Source organism: Pelodiscus sinensis, chromosome 14, assembly GCF_052426305.1.
Source record: "Pelodiscus sinensis isolate ZL-2025 chromosome 14, ASM5242630v1, whole genome shotgun sequence".
Lineage (NCBI taxonomy): Eukaryota > Metazoa > Chordata > Testudines > Trionychidae > Pelodiscus > Pelodiscus sinensis.
Genome location: NC_143065.1, coordinates 32,518,903 through 32,540,336, shown reverse-complemented (window position 1 = coordinate 32,540,336; position 21,434 = coordinate 32,518,903). Strand labels below are relative to the sequence as shown.

Here is a 21,434-nt window from a genome sequence, read left to right as displayed (position 1 = left end):
CCCTGAAGATGTTTGACAAGAACTGTGTCATGGCTGTTCCTCACTCTGGCACTTCAAGTGCAGAAGGTGGGGGCCCGCAAGAGACTTTAAAATACCCTGCCACTAGAAGCTTTTGTTTAAAAACTCCCCAAGGTCACAGATTCCCTGACTTTGGATTTGGATTGCTGATACCACCCAAATGCAAAAACCCCTTGGAGACTCCAGGATGATATACTTGGGAGTTTCTTCCTGTGAGGTATCCTCAAGCTCTTTAACTCTCCTTCTGGAGAGAGCTTGAAAACAAATGGTAATTTCTTAATAGCGAACCATTTAGTCTTTGGCACATGCACACAGAACCTCCTGCTTTCTAGGACACAGGAATCAGACCATCACTCTATACATTAAAAAAAAAATTCTGTGGGACAACAGAGTGACATCATCATGTCATTCTACATCCCACCTACCTCCTCTCTGTCCCCCGTCCTCCTTCTCCCAGCTCGAGCCTGATCTTACTGCTTCTAAACCAACTTCTTACTCCCCTTCCTCCACTCCCACCCCACAGGGCTTTCAATGTGAAGAAATGTGGCACAGTAGCTGGCAGACCCCACATTGCAGGCATGACAACCTGGGGTGGGAGGGAGGTTGCGGTGCTTGGGACAGCAGCCTGGGGACAGGCGTTAGGAGTAGGGGTCCCAGCTGGGCTCATGTGCCAGCAGTAGGCTCTTGGGGGCTCCCCACTGTCAAGTTCTTGGGGAGCCAGAACATGGTGCTTGACTTACCACAGCTGCCAGAGCTGGGGCAGCTGCGGGCAGAGCTGGGGCAGTGAGCAATGCAGGAGTGACTGCACAGGGGGAGAGGTTGGGACAGCGCCTCCTGCACTGCTGCTTCCCCCACTTCAGCAGGCTGCAGTGCCCTGGAGCACTGCATGCACATGGCACTACTTGCACCTTGCTGTGAATGTCACCGCCTCGCCCTCCTTTGCCTCCCGCTGTGGTGCTCGGGTGACTTCTGCGCCGCTCAACCGGGCCGCCGGGCTGCCACGTGGGAGCAAAAGGCGCAAGCGGCTGTTTGGGTGCCACACTCCCCATGCAGCACGGGGAGCGGGGTGCCCAAATGGCTGCTTGTGCCGCTTGGTCCTGCACGGGGAGCGTGGAGCCCAAATGGCCATTTGGGCTCTGTGGTCCCCTGAATGAGAGGCAGGACGGGGAGGAGAAGAGAAAGAGAGAGATGGAGAGAGGCAGGAAGCGTAGGAGAGCTGAGAGAGAGGGGGGAGGCAGACGGAGAAGGAGAGAGAGAGAGATGGATGTGGAGGGCTATTGGCTAGTAAGAATAGAATAGAATAGAATAGAATAGAATAGAATAGAATAGAATAGAATGCCTGTGGTCACATGGGAATTTCCTGATAGAGTCTAGACCAGGGATCGGCAACCTTTCAGAAGTGGTGTGCCAAGATTTAACTTATTCACTTCTATTTATGGATCTGCATCTCAAGGAGAAAAGGGGAGGAAGTGGGGGTAGGAGCTGGCTGAGTAAGGTGACCATATTTTCTGAACGAGCTGCAGCTAGGGATAATGGTTTGATTTAAATTATTAAATATATTAAGGGTTTTAACTTTCTTATGTTAGTTTATCAAACTTCATTTGAAATAAAGTAAAATATTAATTTATGTTGAACACAAAAAGTTTCATTTTTTTGTTTATTTATGGCACGGGTGGGGAACCTTTTTTATGTGAGCGGCCATTGACCCACAGAACAATCAGTTGGGGGCCACACAGGTGAGAAGCAAAAAAATCTCCCCAAACCCCCAACCCTCACTCATTTGGCCCCCAACGGAGACACCTCACTTCTCTGGCACTCCAGCTTCATGGGGTTATGGGAAAGGACAGAGAGGACTGAAATTCGGGGTTTCCCATAGGCCAGATTTACTTTTCTGAGGTTCCAGAGTTTGTGGATTTTATGGACCCCCTTAGGCTCTGGGGTAGGGACAAAAATGAGGGGTTCAGTGTGTGAGACAGAGCAGCCAGCGAGTGGGATAGGAATGGGGTGCAGGATCTGGGAGGGAGGTAGGATGCAGAAGGGGGAAAGGTTGTGAGGTCTGTGTGGGAGGTAGGGTGCAGAAGCAATCTGGGAGTAGGGTGTCTGGCCAGGAGGGAGGGTGCAAGACCAAGGGAGGGTGTTGGAGCAAGCTGTGGGTGCAGGGTCTTGGCGGGAGGAGGGGTTTGAGGTGTGGGGGTCTTGTCATGAATGGGACTGCTTACCTGGCTTCATGCCTCCTTGCAGTGGGGAAAGCCTCATGCATCACTGCACTGCCATTCCCCCAGTAGGGTGAGGAGGTGGAGGGAGCTCAGCCTCCACCCCCATGCAGTGGGGAGCCTACACAGCCGCAAGGCTGCAGCACCAGCTCTGACTTCCCACTGGAGGGTATGTGTGGGGTGTGTGTGTGAAGAAAGCCCCGATCTTCCCCTCCAGACCCGGCTTATGGCGGAGAGTGGCAGAGCAAATGGCTCCATACACTGCTGCTCCCCTGGTGGAGTGGGGAGGGGTGGGAGAGAGCGGCAGCACATGGAGTGCATCTGCCAAGCCTGACCATGCCCCACCTTGCAGCGCCCCAGCCAGGCTCTGAGCGGCCCCTCCCAGGACTGAAATGGCAGCTGCAAGGTGCTGAGGTCTGGGAGCAGTTCCGATGGGTTTTTTCTCAGACCCAGCCACCCTCCTTCCTCTGGCTGCGATAATGGTGGCTGCTGTAACAAGTATAACCACCACCAGGCAGATTTGAACCTGGGACCTCTGGAGCTGAGTATAGGAGCCACTGAGCTAAATGCTGGCTGGCCCCCACCCCATGCTGTAGAGGTCTCTTGATCTTAACTGTTGCTGTGGTCTAGGTACCACTTGCATTGCTCAGTAACCACACTAGGTATGTGGGTTACATAAGCAGCCACCTGGAAATGGAGGACGAGGTAGTAGGACTGGACTGGGGCCCTGCATGGCAGAGGCAGTCCCGCAGGGGCAGAGAGGGGGCCACGTGGCATGTGGTGGTGGGGCAGTTGCAGTGAGTGGCAGGGACTTGCTGGGACTTGAAAAATGCTCCAGACTCTGGAAACCACATGCCGCTGGAAGCTGCCTTGGCTGCTCACAAGCAAAGTGCCCAGAGCGCCTACATTCTCTTTTTTTAGGCAGGGGAGGTAGGGAGGCCGTTGCTGCTTCACCACACTAGCATGACCCTGTTCCAGCTAGGGAAGGGAAAAAGCAATGCATGGAGCTGGGGGGGCTAGTGTTCCTTGCATGGCAGATCAGGGGGGGGGGGGCTCAAGTGCCATTATCTTGCGTACCATTTATGGCACGTGTGCCATACGTTGCCAACTCCTGGTCTAGACTAAAGCCATGTCTACATTTACAAGCTCACAGTAGCACAACTGTACCAATACAGATTATATAGCTGCATTATGCTGACTTGAGAGAGATTTCCCCTTTACATAATAAAATCAGCTGAATGAGCAGTGGTAGCTATGTTGACTGGAAAGTGTCTCTCTCTGATACAGCGCTGTGTATGTAAGTGCCTATGCAGGCAAAAGTTATGACACTCAGGCTATGTCTACACTATGGCAGTTTTGCAGAAGAGGAAATGCAAATGAAGCACTCATTTGCAAATCTCACACTCTCATTTGCATTTTCTCTTCCGATCCTTTTTGCGGAAGAGGTTTTTGCGAAAAAAACTGCAGTGTAGACAGAGCCATTTTTCGGAAAAAAAACCACTTTTGCACAAAATCCCTTATTCCTCAAAAAATGAAGTTTACAGTATCTTGCGCAAAAGGTTTTTTTCTGAAAAATGGCCCCGTCTACACTGCAGTTTTTTTTGCAAAACCTCTTCTGCAAAAAGGATTGGAAGAGAGTATGCAAATGAGACCACAAGATTTGCAAATGAGCGCTTCATTTGCATTTCCTCTTCTGCAAAACTGCCATAGTGTAGATGTAGCTTCAGGGAAATGTTCTTTTCACATCCCTGAGTGGCAAAAGTGGTGCCTCCATAAATATCAGTATAGACCTGGCATAAAACTCAGATTCTGACTACTATTGAGACCTCACTTCCTCCATAGTAAGCTGCATCATTCCCAACAAATCCCAAACCAAAGAGAAAATCATAGTTCTGAAAACACTACATAATGGAGGCAAAACAGTGGTTGGTATCACTTCCAGTTCCTGGCTTCTTACATCTGGTTCTTACACGACCCAAGAAAGAAACTGGAAAGTCTGTTTCCTAGGGGATGTGGACCAAAGAGATTTCCCTTTACAAGGACGAGAAAGACAATGCAGTTCCCTAACTTTCTTATATTTTCTTTTTGAAGGCATTAGCTAAGGTAGTTGTTAAATCCATGACCTTTTGAGCATGTCTCAGCAAGGCCTTTCCTCAGGGGAGCATGGTAGAGCTGCTGCCTTCACTTCCTTCCTTCTAGAAGTAGCACACTTCTCCTCTGAAACATTTTGCCCTGGGTTATAACAGTTTTTGACTCTCATCTTCCTGGCCCAGCCCCCTGATGAGACAGAAAGGAAAAATAGAGCAGAACTCCCCATCCTTCCCCCCCCTCACTACACATTGACTGTTGGGGATAAGATTTTAAGTCACGGTCTTGATTACTGAATTTAGTATAGCCTGGTGATATCTCACGATAGGTGAACAAACCTAGCACACACAGGGCTGCTCAGAGCCAGTACTCATAGCATGTCTTATTGAAGACCCGGTTGGCAAAGCTTGCTCTTCCCACTTTGCAAAGCTGTTACTGGCCACACCCCTTTTGCATCCTCATGCTGTAAACAGCTTTCCTGCATATCTGACTGGAATAACTACAAGGCTCCTAGGAATGGATGGTTACACTGTACATCACCTGATAGGTAATTTCCCCAGACAGGCCATACAGACTCAGATGTGGCTTCTCTGAGATCCCTTGAACTCCTACTGCAGGAGTGATGGTGGTGGGGGATGTTTCATTGACTCCAAAAGGAGTTTGGCTTGGAATAGTCTGCTTTCCAGGCACCAGTGCAGGGACAGAGGAGTGGTTACGTGTGTCTTCCATGTTCAGGGGCTTGAGGGCCCCTGCCAAGGCATCCTGATGGCTGCTGTAGATCACACTCCTGCTTCGCTGGCCCCTATGATACTGTGCAAGGGTGTAGAATAGCTGTGGCACAAATCTGAATAGACCACACTTCCTTTTGCTACCAACACCCCTTTTTCTTTTTACCTGGCCCACAGTCTGCCCCCAACTCATTCCAGCATCCCAGGTGGGATTTATGGCAGGTCTACATCCCCTTTCCATAGTGGGGCCTCAGTGTTATGATGCTCTGGGCCCAGGATGTTCATTATTAATTGTTTCAATAATAATCAGAAGTGTGTGTATCCATTCTATGCAGAATCTATCTATCTATCTATCTATCTATCTATCTATCTATCTATCTATCTATCTATCTATCTATCTATCTATCTATCTATCTATCTCTGTTGTACCTAGGTGCTGTTATCATCCTCATTTCCATTCTTAGCACTTCTCTATGGATTTTCATGAACAGTTATCATAATACACTTTTTTTTTTCCAAATCTCTAATTTATCACCATGGCTTATGATTAATTAGGAAGCACATCCTCCTCCCTATCTTGTTGTCCACACAGCACAGCAGTAGAGGGCAGGAAGATAATGAGCCCTCAGTATTCTTGATTTACATGTTTACACATTAGCTCTTTGCAGGCACAGTGGGTCCTTTATTATGCCACAGTTATTAAACACAAAGGAAGCGTTAAAATAACACGGCATTGAGGGTATGTCTACACTAGAAAGTTAGTTCGAACTAACGGACGTTAGTTCGAACTAACTTTCCTATGCGCTACACTAGCGCTCCGCTAGTTCGAATTTGAATCGAACTAGCGGAGCGCTTAGTTCGAACTAGGAAAACCTCATTTTACGAGGACTAACGCCTAGTTCGAACTAGCTAGTTCGAACTAAGGGCTGTGTAGCCCTTTAGTTCGAACTAGTGGGAGGCTAGCCCTCCCCAGGTTTCCCTGGTGGCCACTCTGGCCAACACCAGGGAAACTCTATGCCCCCCTCCCGGCCCCGGACCCCTTAAAGGGGCACGGGCTGGCTACGGTGCCCGTGCCAGGTGCAAGCCTGCCAGCACCCAGCTAGCAGACCCTGCACCTGGCACGGCACAGAGCCACCCACCCGATGCCCCCCAGCCCACCCCCTCTTGCCGGGACCAGGCTGGCGGCTCCCGGGAGCTTGCCCTGGACCGCAAGAGGCGGGCACCTTCCTGGGCTAGTGCGGACATCGTGGACCTCGTCCACGATCTCCGCACTAGGCACAGGAAAGTGGCCGTCTAGGGCAGGAGAGCTGCCAGCCTGGCCACCCAGGAGCAGGTGTGCATGAAAATCAAGGGGGTCCACTGAGACCCCCGACACTGAGCCCTGAGCTTACAATGGCCGTCCTGGGTCAGACCAAAGGTCCATCTAGCCCAGTAGCCTGTCTGCCGACAGCGGCCAACCCTAGGGACCCTGGAGGGGATGGACCGAAGACAATGACCAAGCCATTTGTCTCGTGCCATCCCTCTCCAGCCTTCCACAAACTTTGGGCAGGGACACCACTCCTACCCTCTGGCTAATAGGACTCCATGGACCCAACCTCCATGACTTGATCTCACTTCCCTTTCAACTCTGTTCTAGTTGTAGCCTTCACAGCCTCCTGCAGCAAGGAGTTCCACAGGTTAACTATTTGCTTTGTCAACAACAACAACTTTCTCTTACTAGTTTCAAGCCTGCTACCCAGTCCTTTCCTTTGGTGTCCTCTAGTCCTTCTTTATGGGAACTCAGGAAGAACTTTTCTGAATGCACCCTCTCCACCCAACCCCTGCTTTTAGAGACCTCTATCCTGTCCCCCCTCCGTCTCCTCTTTTCTAAGCTGAACAGTCCCAGTCTCTGTAGCCTTTCTTCATCTGGGACCTGTTCCCAACCCCTGATCATGTTAGTTGCCCTCCCCTCTCCCAGCCTTTCTCTTCCCCTCTCCCACCTCCTTTTCCCAGTCTCCCCCAGTTTTTTTCAATAAAGACAGAGTCAATGTTGGAAGAAACGTTATCTTTATTTTGTACATCAATAAGAAGGGGGGCTAGGGAAGGGCAAGTGGAAGGAGGTGAGGGAGGAATGGGGTACGAGCCCCCGATGGGGAGGACTGGGCTGGCTCTGCGGGCTTCTGGGGGTGGAAGGTCTCCTGCAGCCCCCCAATTACTCCCTCTCCCCAGATGGCAGCCTGCGGCAAGTGCAGCCGGGCTGATGGCCGAGTGCTGTGATGTGCCCAGTGTGGGCACTCAGGGCACTCCAAGCCAGAACTTCTTTGCAAGCGGGGCACCCCTTAGAACTGTGTGTCCGGGGTGGGGGTCGGGACCCTTTAAGCGCAGCCCTCGGCTAGCCTGAGACAGTATCTCCATGCTCTAAGTCCTCCTTTTATGCCCTGCCGGCACTGCTTCCGGCCATCATTAAGCCCTGTTCAGAGTCCACTCAATGTGGACTTACTAGTTCGAACTAGCAAAACGCTAGTTCGAACTAGTTTTTAGTTCTAGATGCGTTAGTTCGAATTAGCTTAGTTCGAATTAACTAATTCGAACTAAGTTAGTTCGAACTAGCGCTGTAGTGTAGACGTACCCTTAGGAATGCTGATACTGGCAAGGATGCCTCATCTCTGAGCAAAGAAATGTTCTGATCACAGTCAGTGTTTTTGGGTACAAAGCAGAAAGAGTTTGGGGGAAAGAATCCCAGAGTTACATTAGCAGGATTTAGGGAGTTTGTTTTCCAAAATATCTCCAGTTTTATTGTTTGTAGTTTTGTGATGGGAGAAGCAGAAATTTCCTGCAACCTCATGATAAAGCAGCCCTTATTGCTGAGAGGCATTCTCCCTGGCGGTATATATGCTGCACAGGTTATACCCAATGTGCATGGGACTCCAAAGCTCCTGCTGAGTTCAACTGAGTTGTGAGTAATCAGCACTTCTGAAAATCAGCTCCAGTGGGCTAAATGCCTCATAGATAGATTGTTGACTCGTAAGAACTAGCCTGATGCCATCTTTTAATTTTTTAATCCTACTTTTCAATTATTTATTTAGGCTCTGGGTTTTTGTTGTTTTCATTTTTTCATTTAATTTCATGTCATGCAGCTGGTGCAAAAAAAAAAAAAAAAAAAAAAAAAGAGAGAAATTGCACAGGTTTATAGTTTATTTGGAAACATGACTCCTTTTTTAAAATCTCCAAATTCAACTTTTTGAAATTTAGTACATTTTGATCAGCTCTTGAACTGATGAGAAAAAAAGGGGATAATATTTATGATAGCATTGTTGGAACACTTCCTGTATTTATTTTTCAAAAAAAAAAAAAAAGTTTCATTCATCAATAATATCAGGTGTTCAATACATTTGCAATAGAGCCTGCTTCATATCAGAAGCAATAATCTTGGTGCATGAGAGATTTATAAAAATTGTGGAACTTGAATAAATTAGTACTATATTTTTAATACTAAACGGTATGAATACTTGGCATATATCTAGCACCATACATCTGTGGATCCCTACATGCTTTACAAATATTAAGTAGTTCTGCATTGTTATGTGAGTTATCTCTATTTTACAGGCTGAAATCTTGTGAAAACAGTTCAAAAGGTTTTGGCACTACTGAGTTAGAACCTGGACTGTAACGGTGGTCCCATCTCAAATCTAAGCACTGAACTGTAATTGAAATGGCACTGGATGTGGGTAGTAATGTAGTCAAATCCATGAGTGAGAAATACAATTTTGAAAGAGCTTCTTTCTCTCTCAGCAACAGAAGTTCGTCCAATAACAAATATTACCTCACTCATCTTGCCTCTCTAATTCTAGGGATAATTTTTTTTAGATGAATTGAAGTTAAGTGAGCAAAATATCCTAAAGTAAGAGTTTGCAATCATTAAGGTAGGAGATAATTGAATCACATAATGAAGTATTGGGCATGAGCCTAACCTCACTCACATCCAGGTTAGGCTGGAACTTAGCTGACTTTCATGGCATTACTCCTGATTTACAGTGATGTAAACAAAATCAAATTCAGCTTTATCATATACGGCACATCATGCAGTTCGTGTACAGGCAGTCCCCGGGTTACATGGATCCGACTTGCATCGGATCCCTACTTACAAACGGGGTGAGGCAACCCCACACTAGCTGCTTCCCCCCAGCAGACTAGGGAGACGCGAAGCTAGTGCCACACGCCTCCGCCCCCCCCCCAGCCGACCAGGGAGACGTGGAGCGGCTTTTCTCAGCAGACACCTCAGCTTGAGAATAAAGGACTGAGGGAAGTGAGGTGTGGGAGAATAAAACTGAGCTCTGGAGAAATGTTTGGCTAGAGTTTCCCCTACAATATGTACCAGTTCCGACTTACATACAAATTCAACTTAAGAACAAATCTACAGTCCCTATCTTGTACGTAACCTGGGGACTGCCTGTATATATTCTGGGCCAAATTCTGTCCTTTGATGCATGCATGTGATTCCATTTCAGTTGGTGGGAGCCATACACTCTATTGAGAGAAGAATCGGGTTGTGTATGTGTGTTGAAAATGTAAGCTTCTTACATTCTGGGTTTGGCAACGTTTATTGCCAGAAAAAAATCAGGTTGAGTGTGAGTATTCCCTTAGGAACACAAGATATTCTGTCTGTGGCCTCTAGGTGTCACTGCTGACCCACATTTGGGAGAGCTAGTATGTAACTGTTCCTATGGCAACAAGTTTATTGAGGCAGGCAGAGGCTTTATTTTTATTTTGTCCCTTCTTTCATGAGTCAAGGAATGTCTGCTCCTTGAAACTGGATCCGTTGATATACAACTGTCAAAGAGAGATTGAGCGAATCACCCAGACATAATCACACCGTGTGCTAGGAAATAAGAAACTTCAAACATCAGAAATCGCAGCTTTTCACACCGTGACAAGCACCACCATTAAATGTCAAGTGATAGTCTGACTGCTGAGTATTCAGAGTAGTCCAACCAGGCCCTATCAGAGGGGAGGTCAGGAGGGCCATTTGGGCTGGGCCGCAGGAGACAAAGGGGCCTCAAATTTTGACATTTTTCTACCAAGTCATTTCCCTTTATTATACACCTTGGCTGCATCTAGACTGACAAGTTTTTCTGTAAAAGCGGCCGCTTTTGTGCAAAAACTAGCTATCTACACTGACCGTTTGATTTTGTGCTAAAGCACTGACATTCTACTGTCCGTAATCAGTGCTTCTTGTGCAAATGCTTTGACGTTCCCGTTTGGGCAAAACCCCTTTTCCGAAAATGTTTTTGCGCAAGAGGGCCAGTGTAGACAACTAAAAACTGTTTCGCGCAAAAAAGCCCCGATGGCGAAAATGGAGATTGGGGCTTTCTTGTGCAAAACCGCGTCTAGTTTGGCACGGACGCATTTCCGCAAAAAGTGCTTTTGCGGAAAAGCGTCCTGCCAATCTAGAAGCTCTTTTCCGCAAATGCTTTTAACGGAAAAACTTTTCCGTTAAAAGCATTTGCGGAAAATCATGCCAGTCTAGATGTAGCCCTTGGAGTTATAGCTGAGACAACAAACGAAGCTATATATACCTGCAAAAAATTGATTCAAATCATTGTGGGACCTTGGGCTTTCACCAATTTTTTGGTCACATCAGAGTTTTCATCTGCGTGACTGGAGACTGGAGTAGCTTCTTTGTGATTAGTGATTCTGCATTATGAAACACTGTTTACAGTCTTTGCATAGTTTAGATGTTTTGAAAGTCGTAATTAATTCTGTTACTATAAAGTGATTTTGCTTGGTCTGAGGATGAGTTTAGCTTTTAAATCAGATGTTTATCTTTGCATAGGAGATTTTTGTATTCCTGTTTTTTCTTATGTATCTTCATATACAATAACTGTATCAGGCTCAGCTGTAAGTTACCTCTTTGTCCGGTTTTAGATTCACCTTTAAAGGCTTTTTTTTTTGTGATAATAAACTTTTAATTCTAGTCGTTTAATAAACTTTATATCTAATCTGGCAATCGCCCCATGTTCATATTCATAATAACGTACCAGTTTTTAAAGGAATTTAATAACGGGAACATTTAGCAGACAAAATTTCAAGACTTTGAAATATGGTTATAAGCAGGGCTCGCCAAGCAGCGGCGAGCCCTGCTTGCCAGCCGTATGGAAGCACATGCTGTGCATGCGCTGACCACACTGTGCGGCCCCACTGGGCTAAAATCTACTCGCCACTGGTGAGTAGATTGCCTAATTAGTTGAGCTCTGGTTATAAGGGCCATAATAAATAACACCCCCAAACTATCCTTATATAATATTAATTGAAAAGTATATACAATTAAAATTTTGTATAACCAATAGCCTTTAGCAAATTAATTTATTGTGTGTTACAGTGTTTTAAAAGAACCCCTTTATAAAAATGAAGCAAAAAATTTGAAAGTGGTGCAAGTAAGAGACGGCGAAAGCAGCAGAGTGAAGCAGCAGTTAAGAGTTTAAAGCCTATAACATCATTTCTTGTAAAAAAGACACCACAGCCATTAGATGGTCATCATACTGACAGTGACACTTTCAGTTTTGATGATGAAAACTTTGTACCCATAAATGACATTTTAATGCCACTGCCTCAAAATGAGGAGGTCATTAGTCAAGACACAGAAATGCCAACAGCAGCAAAAGAGGGAGAATCTCCGCTTGATTTAGAGCCAGAAAAGCATTTCAGAAAAGCATTTCTAAAATGAAGAAGCGGCGAGGAGTCCTGTGGCACCTTATAGACTAACTGAACTGTTGGAACATAAGCTTTCGTGGGCAAAGACACTTCAGTTAGTCTATAAGGTGGCACAGGACTCCTCGCCGCTTCTGCAGATTCAGACTAACACAGCTACCCCTCTGATACTAAAATGAAGAGTTTTGCTTGCAGTGGAAACTCACAATTAAAGTTACATTTTTAATATACATGCTATTGGTATAATGACTCAAGTGTTCATTTTCATATATTCTTTTGGTTTTAGTATGACCCTGTGGATGAGAAGTTAGATACGCTGGGGAGCTGGGGCTTGGACTGGGCTGGGGCCTCTAAACTCAAAGTGGCCTAGGTCTCTGTTATTCTCTGAGAGGGCCTGAACCTAACTAGTGTATTTCCAGGAGGCAAAGGGATGCAAATCCCTTTGGTGTCCTGCACGGATATCAGTTGCACCCCTGAAGAATCACTGGGAGCCCATGAGTGAAAAGGAGGAGGAGGCTGTCGTAGTTATTTTGGTATCTGGTGTGATAATCAAAGATATTCTGAGCCTGATTCTCCTAGGGACAAGGATGGACTGGAGATCAAGTCTGAATCTGTCCGAAGGGCAGACAGGCTCTTAAAGCAAACAGAGACAGGGTCTAGATTCTGATCTTATAATTGCTATAAAAAGGGAAATATTGGGAAATCATTAGGGACATTTAAGGGATGCTGAATTATGCAAACACCTCTCCTTCCCAATCTCAGATGTATTTGCTGCATTGTTGATCAGACAGTTAATATCTCAGATTCCTCCGTCCTCTGTTCCTTTATTATCTGTATCATACTTTATGCTTAATTAAAAGCAGAGGTGTCTGTTCCTCTCACAATGCATGCACATAACTCCCACGTTCCAAGATCATCAGAGATTGGAGGAACCCTATTCCTGTCTCAGTGCTGACTTTTATTTCTTGTTAATTGCTAGTAGGAAATTTTGCCAGTATTGCACTTGGGGTTAAATTAATTAGAAGCTCCTGTGGAGGCAGCATGCTCAGTCTTAAGGTAAGAGTGCCGAGGGAGAGGGAAGATCTCCTAGGAGTACAGATTAAAAGACTGGTCTCACAATTAAGAGTTTGCAGGATCAGGCCCATAGACAGAAAGCTATAGGCATCTTCTTTTCCAACCTTAACAAAGGCATTTGCTGTCACAAGGATTCTGTAATATTAATAAATTATACGTGGACACGTCATATATATGGGAGCTGATATTCACATGCTATCTTGTGGAGCCATGTGATATCCTTCAGAGATGTGTCATATCATTTCATTAGTCATTTACCTTTGACAAATCTCAGCTGTACTATGCCCACTAATCTACCACCTCCAGATTTATTGCATCATTCCAGACATCTAAGCAGCTTGTCCTTTTATCAATCAATCCACCAGAAAGATGTTTCCTCTGTCTGCTCTCCAAATGGGGGGAAATCCACTCAGGTAACCTTGCGTGAGACCCATGAGGGGTATGTTTCAGTCCTGCACAAGTACTAGACTGAACATAAATAGGACTTTAAACTCTGCTGTCTCCCATTCTTGCTAGAAATTGGAGCACCTACCCCTCTCTTATGCTCCACTCTTCCTACGGTATTATGGATAGAAATGCTGCTTTTGGTCATTTTTAGATATTTTTAAAATGTGCTGTATTTTTCCCCTCTCTGAGTGGGACTCAGGGTAAGTAAGGCACCTGGCTTTGCAAGAAGAGAATGAAAAATAATCGAAATACACTTTTTTAAAAGCTCTCTGAAGTAACTTTTCTGGTCAGGCATCTACAGACTCTGTGATGGGATAAGTTGATATACAGGTTTTGATGACCCCTATGGGATGAGCTGCATAACCAACTACAGTTTAATCCAGTACTCTCTGTCTAGTCCAGTACCATCCGTAATCTGGCATGATTTCAGTTAGCCAAATGTCCACATATCATGGTTGTGGCTAAGTTTCCTGTGGTCCCATAAAGTTTGTTTACAGACACCAGTCCTTGCTATCAGTGTTCTGTGCTAAATGTTTTCTAACAGCCCACTAAGAAGTGGAAGTGTCGGTGATGCCCAATAGTGACCTCCCATGGTTTGGCAAATTCTTTGATATGGCAACGATCAGGTCCTGAATGTGTCGGACCAGAGAGGTTCAACCTGTAGTATCTTTATCATTCTGAGCAATGACAAAGTCATCCAAAGTTCATGCTGATGAAATCTGCTGATCGTATTATATAACAAATCATATATCATATCATATGTATTCATGTATTGAGCTTTTCACAGCAGATTAGGGGTTTAGACCATTACTTTTAACAAACAGTATGTATCTAAATCTTGTAGGCAGTTTTGAATATCTCAACACATGGGGATGTGACTAACTGAGATCAGGGCCCCATTATGCTAGGCATTGTATATATCCATAAACACAGTCCTGCTCTGGACAGTTTACCAACTAAGTAGATATAACATACTGAGGCTGTCTGCACTACAGAATTTTTGTGGAAAAACAGGCGTTTTTCCATAAAAACTCACAGAGCATCCATAACTCAAGCGCATTTTTGTGCAAGAGAATCGAAAGATCAGAAGGGTTTTTGTGCAATTGGTATTCCTCTGTCTTTGAGGAAGTAGCCTTTTTGAGACAGAGTTTTTCGCAAAAAGCTGTGTGTGGATGGGGAAGAGGAGGTTTTTGCACAAAAAGAGGAAAGAGGAAAAAGGATAGGTGACCTGGTGGCCATTCTGTGCATACCAATCAGTACTTACTTTCAAGAGAGCATCTATGCAGTCTGGACGCTCTCTTTTGCAAAAGCACATCGCTTTTTCGATGCACTTTTGCAGTGTGGACGTGCTCTTGCACAAGAAGTTTTTATGGAAGATCTCTTCCTACAAAAGCTTCTTGCACAAAAAGCCTGTGGTCTAGACATAGCCTGAGGGTGGGAGAAAGGTATATTTTTATTCCTATTTGTAGATAGTGTGGTGTATGTCTGACTTTAATGGGGATGCACAAGGATTTTTGGGGACAGGCTCTATTTATCTGATGGCTTGGGAGCCAGAATCTTAAATTAAGTAAAGCTCAGAAGAACAGCTACTGCCTAAATTTTCCACCATTTTGGCCAAGCTCGCACCAGAACAGCTGGATTGAAGTGAATTCTAAATGCCAGAGGTGACCCAGGCTAGCTCCTAACTCAAAGCTCAGATCCTCACCTAAACTTAATCCAAATATATCCTTCAGCCAAGCCATCTCCTGATTACATATCAACAGAAGGAAATAGCTCACTGACTGATACAGTTAACATGGTGATTATCAGGAGATAAACAAATCTCATAATCAGGTTGTCTATCTATCTGAAGATGCTTTTATCTTTCCCTGTACAATCTGGACACTGCTCTGCCATGCCACCTGCCTATCAATTAAGGAAGAGAAGATTCATGGTCTGATAAACTTGGCAAGTGCCTCCAGAGTTCTAAGTGGCAGAGGCGAGCCACTCACATTGTTTTAATAACAGCACAAGGTGTCCACTGATGTTATCACATCATGTCTGCTCCCTTCATTAATCTCCCTTTGCCCGCCACAACTGAAATTTTCCACTGTGACAAGCCCAGCGTTGAGATTTTCATTGACATGAAAAAATGCCTGCCTTGTTAATAGTGTAAACGGACTAGAAGCTTTGCCTGCAGACTTAATTCAAGAGTGCTGTAGGCATGAGTGGGTTACCAAAGCTCTTTCTCAAGATAAAAGACAGCTCCCTGCCAGAAGCAACTCAAACATCTTTATGACATCCCAGCACAAAAAACAATTGAAAAGGATCGTCATAAAGGGAACCATGTCAGTTGTGAACTTTACTGAATTGAGTCTAATGCAAAATTCATGCTGAGGTGTCACCAACGAAAGGCAGTTTATTAATTCAACTTATCTAGAGCTGGGAGGCAGTAGTCATGGTACATTACCAGCGTATGAATATTCCTCAGGCTCATTTGGGTTTCCATGCAGGCTCCCTCTGCTAGTTTATACAAAGGGGTCTTTTGACCAGAAAAGCAGCATTCTCTCTTCCCCCTTTATGCACCTCTTCATATTTGTCGCATGCTGAGTGCAAAAGGGCTAAGGAAAGCATGCTATCTCTGCTGTCTGACTGATCAGAATGCAACACAAAGATAACTGTGTGTCATCCCTCTTTATTCCTGTCATGCACTGGGAAACATTCTATTCCTCCATTACATTTTGTGCCCTTTCAAGCTAACTTTCCTTATTGTGGAAGGGCAGAGGGAATTTTCAAAACTCCTTTTTTATGTGATCTCACCTTTATTTAGTGCCTTAGCTCCCTAAGGTTCACAAACAGCTGTGCAGAGTGTAAGCATAGAGGAATTATTGAAATGACCCCCTGTACCTATGGAAATCACTAGTGCACCTACAGAAAGCCTACTCCGTTCTGCATAGGGAAAGCACTAAGAGCAGCAAGCATTTCCACAAAGTTGCGTTTGAAAAAGCTGAAGAAGCTGAGTCTGTGGGCAGGAAGCCTTCCTAAGAAGAAATTGGAATGAAGAAACATAATCTGTCCCCATTATCTCTCTGCACAGCAGGACAGAAGCCAAGACAGATAGTGGATGAGATTGACAGATAAAGATATGTAAATAGATCACAGCAACCCTGGCAATCTACATCCAGAACCCAAGGACATATCAAATTCAATGAGTTGGATCCTGCCCTTTGAAGTCAATGGGAGCTTTGCCATTGACATCAGTGGGGCAAGGAGTTCGCCCAATGTGTAGGGAAGACAGGAAAGGCTTGTTGGTCAGAATTATGTTGAAGAATACAGATCAGATTCAGCGCTGATAGAAGTAGACTGTGCTCTATTGAAGGTGATGGATATTTGCCTACCTTTAGGTAGGGTTGAATTTGTCCACAAATGAAGGAAAATGGGAGAGGAAATCAAGGGCCTGGAGCTACAGAAAGATGACAGGAGACATGCTCAAGATGATTGTGTGACTGAGAAGTCAGACACAGCTAGATGGCAACTGTAATATATAGATATAAAGAGTGAATCAACTTACTGAGGCCTGAAGAGCCTTTCGAAAAACAAGCAATATTTCAGCTCTTTGAGACCAATGTGGAGAGAAACCTCACAGAAAATCTATGAAGATAACATCATGGTGCAGCTCTTTTTGGTTGAAGATTTAAAAACACATTTTGAAAAACCTTTTAATGTTGAACATTTTTGTCATACTTATGGATGTTACCCAGAGTGGCTTTTATCAGATGTACATTTGGCTTGAAACACGAAGGTAATTGCAACTTAACAGTCTATAAAAAGAGGCATACAAATACTGCAGAGATTTAACTGGCCAAAAACTGTTTTCATTTACATCCCTAAAATCCCATTGGCTTTAATGAAGTTGCATAAATATAATTGATGGCAGAATTTGATCTGGAGTAGTAAGGAGAATAAAAGGAAATGATGATGGCAAGGGACTGTGAGTCAAGACTTGTGGATATTCACTCTGCTACTGACTCACTGCATGACTTTGGTCATGCTCTTTAATTTCTCCTGCGTTTCAGTTTGCTCATCTGTGCTTAATCAAGCTTACTAGCTCACATGAGTATTATGAGAATTAATTAATGCTTGCAAAGCTACTTGGGCATGGTATATATGCAAAGCATTCATAATAATCATTAGGAACAAATGAAAATTTACAAAGTCAATGTGTAAATCATAAAATATCACTAAATTACTTAACTCAGCTCCACTCAGTGAAATCATTTTGAAACATAGGGGAAATTCTGTAATGTTATAGAAAGCAAAATTAAAAAATTGGCATGATAGTCTTCTTTAGCCTCAGTCCTGCAAAGACTTATTCATATGTTTAATGTTATGCACTGTGAGATGTCTCATTGACTTCAACAGGATTGCACACAATACACTGTGTAAGATTTTGCATCTATTGCAAGGGGTAGGGACTCTGACACAGTGAGGGCCTGATACTGATTGAGGCCTCCAGGGTGCAATGGTGATCAGTAATCATCTTTGTTTAATTGTTATTGATATTAGAATTCGAAGTGAACAAATTAAACTCACATGTTCTGTTCTCTCAGCCAAGCAAGCAATAGTATGGAGCGAGATACGAGTCAGATCCCCAGAACTGGACATTTGACAACCTGTGCAGCCTCTATGGGAATGTTGCAAAGGTGACTTCTTGCTCCCTGATGTTTGGGTACCTGGGCCCCCAAAAGTGAGAGAGAATAGGACAGCTTTAGGGATGCTTTGTGATATACAGCATTTATGCACAGTTCTGAAAGTTGGAGATCGCTAAAGTGCAAGGGCATATGCCCACTTTTCCTCAGCCACAACACCTCTGCTGGGTGGGGGATGCTATGAAGGGGTGTGGAATGAGTTGGCCAAGCCAGCTTTCCACCACTAAAGGATTAATCTGCACTAAAAGAAATCTCACCTGCTTTGCATTATCAAAGCAGCACATAGCTTAACAGAGCTGAGGAAATGGCCCACTGGTATATTGTTTTCCTTTCTTATGCTTTTGAATAGTTTTAATTACATTTATGTAGATATCTATTTTGATCTACTGCTAGATGGCAGTAGATGCTAATGTAGCAGTCCTGTTGGCATCTGGCTGTTTACAACCATTTAGTTCAGTCACAGTTGTGCACAAAATGACTAGCTGGAATTTAGGTTCATTTGACTAACAGACACCAAGCAACTCCAAAGGCTGTCTTTGACTTAGATTTCAAACTTCATTCCTTAAGTGTCCCCTCAAATTAGATCTTTCTAACTCAGTGATGGGCAATAATTTTGCGCCAGGGGCCAATTTGGAATTTTTTTAAGTGTCCCCAGGCCACACAGGAAGGGGTGGGGCATAAAGCAGAAGGGGTGGGGTCAAGATACTTTCAGGTTTCCCAACCCCAGATAATGATTGGTCTGGGGGTGAGGGAGTGCCTTTGCCTCCCCACATCCACTGTGTTACCGTTAGGTGCCCTAATTGGACTGGGGGCAGGGGAGCTGCAGGGCCTCTGCGGACCAAATTCACTCACTTGGCGGGCTGGATCCAGCCCGAAGAGGCTCTTTTGCCCACCCCTGTTCTAACTGGGACAGGAGAGATGACAACACCCCAAAATTGGATAGATCTTTTATCTCTCCCCACTTTCTGTACCTTAACATGTTTTTTTGTTTATTTATTTGTTTTTCTGGTGACAGTTCTCCTCACATGAAAGCATGCTGTAGCCTACACATCAGAAAATACTGGGCTCAGAAGAGTTATGAAGGGCTGAAAGCTGTATCCACTTTCAGCAGCAATATCTCCAAACCCTCCAAGAGAACATATGTCTCTACTGTCTCTCCAGAGTACCATCAAGAAATGACTTTATGAGATGAGATATCCTGGGCTATTATATTCATAATCTGATATTGCAACATTACATCTCAAAGTTACATGTGGTTGTGCAGCTCAGTCACTATGCATGCCTATAATATTTTTCTTTTCTTTCCTATAAAATGCTCATTACAAAAGAGAAAAAAGATTAGGACGAATTTGATTTGTGGCCCAGCATGTTGGGAGTGGATGTCTCAGGAGATCAGTGTTGGAAAATGGGATGAAGTAGCAGTGCAAAGACTTAATGATCCTGAGTCTTTTCTTGCATTAATGTAAAATAGGAGAAATGCCATAGATGCCATTTAGTTAAACTGGTATAAAACTAGAATTAGAGAGAAGAATCAAGTTGAACGTATCCAGGATTCACTGAGTTGTGTTTTGGTAACCTATGTGACAGGGATGGGGCTCCAGTCCAGCTTCTAAGTGACAGTTTCCATGCCCAAAATATATCATTTAAATTTGCACCATTGACATTTCTCAACTAATAGGCCAAAGACTGATTAGATAGAGACCAAACTCTGCTTCTCTCCTGCTAAAACTGATTTCTTTATACTGGGGTCCCTTCAGGACAATTTACACTCTCAATGTCCGGATCTGGGGAAAACAGAAGTCTTTGACCCCATTTGCTATCCAACACCTTTCACCATTGGTCTTTACTCATGCAAGGAGTCCCATTTAAGTCAATAAGACTCTTTGTATTAGGGCTACTTGTATGAATGAGGGTTTATGTAGTCTTTCCCTAGTACCACTAGTCTGATAGTTTGCCTACACAGGGGCAGTCAAGAAAATTAACCAAATTACTTTTTAAAGTGCATTAGTTCAAACTCGCCAAATCCCCGTGTGAATGCTATTATTTAGATCTAAAATGGCCTTAATTCAGTTAAAATGAATTCACTTTGGAAGCAAATAAAGATAACCGAATTAAAGTTACTTTAATTCTGAATGAGGTTGTTCACACAGAGGTGTCATGTGTTTTAACCCACTCCATATCACACCATTAGTTAATTTGGATTAACTTTCCTTCATGTCCCCAAACAGAGAAGCCCTGAATGATTAGGCATGCTGTATTGTCTTTCCCAGAAAGGATTAGACTTAGGGTTAGGGTGGTGCCTGAACACTTGCTACGAGGGATATATAAAGAGCTGGAGAACTTTTTTCATATTTTTTATTCTTTCAAATCTTAGCTCAAATCCTGGTTGTATGCAATTTTCAAGGCCAACACAGTTTTGATGGAGTTGTGTTAAGTTTGAAAAGTTGACTGACTCTATCTTAAAATGGATACACTTAAAGGTGGATGAAAGGTCTATTTTATCAGTGTTGAGAGAAGTAGTTCAAAAGCAGAGACAGCTTCTTTCTGAAGACAAAAAAAATCTCTTTCTCGCCCTTCTCCTGCCATGAAAGTGATTCTTTGTGAGAGTAACTTTGTGCCTTAGAGAAGAATCAAATACACTGGAGGTGAAGTAGGAGCATATCATGGATTTTATCGCCAGCTATATAATATATGGCTCTTAATTTTTATCTGATAGTGGCACATCCATGCCCGCTCTTACTCCCAAATATCTCTTGTCAAGGAAGCTTTTTAGGATAGTCTCTTTTCTTAACCTCTTTTGAAATGACCACTAAATGGTTTTGTATTAGGCCAGCTGGCTACAGCCTCAAAGGAAATTATTGTCTCCTTACCTTTTGGCTCAGAGAAAAAGTCTAAAAATAATCCTTACGATGGATGAAGAGAGACACATGACAGAGATGATGAATTCTGAGTCCTAGTTTTATCAGCTGTTGAGGCCAGCAAGATCAAAGGCCTAATTCAGATGGATGAATGAGAATTACTTGAGCAAGGAAGGGGTATTGCAGAGTTGAGTCCCATTTTTGGCAACTTGATTCTTTAGGTTCCTAAACGCACATTTCATTTTGATTTACTAAAATGCTGTGGCACATTGAGGGGATAGTGTGAAAGCTGCTGAGTCTGCTTCTACCATCTTGGACTGTAAGGGTGTGTTTACACAGCACCCAAAATTCGAAATAATATATGCAATTTGCTTATTTCGAGTCTATTTCAAAATAGGATATTTCAAAATTTTGCATTGTCTACACAGCACCAAATTTCAAAATAAAACGCTATTTTGAGCCATCCTTTACTCCTCGTAGAATGAGGTTTCAGGGATGGCGGAACAGTGTGTCCCCTATATTGTGAAATAGCAGACGCATTCTAAAGACGCGGGGTAGTTATTTCAGGATACCTCTGGAAACCCAAAATAGCATTGCAGCATAGACATACCTTAAGGCTACATCTCCACAGCA

The 21,434-nt window shown here is 44.0% G+C and overlaps 1 protein-coding gene across 2 annotated transcripts in view; it reads right to left on the bottom strand.

Moving 5' to 3' along the window:
* KLHL25 (kelch like family member 25) overlaps positions 1-21,434 on the bottom strand; it is a 101,314-nt gene that overhangs the window by 54,470 nt on the left and 25,410 nt on the right. For both annotated transcript variants that reach the window (XM_075897040.2, XM_075897041.2), the window contains one exon: positions 17,828-17,967. The gene's annotated coding sequence lies outside the window, so the exon portion shown is untranslated. The remainder of the gene's footprint in view (positions 1-17,827; positions 17,968-21,434) is intronic.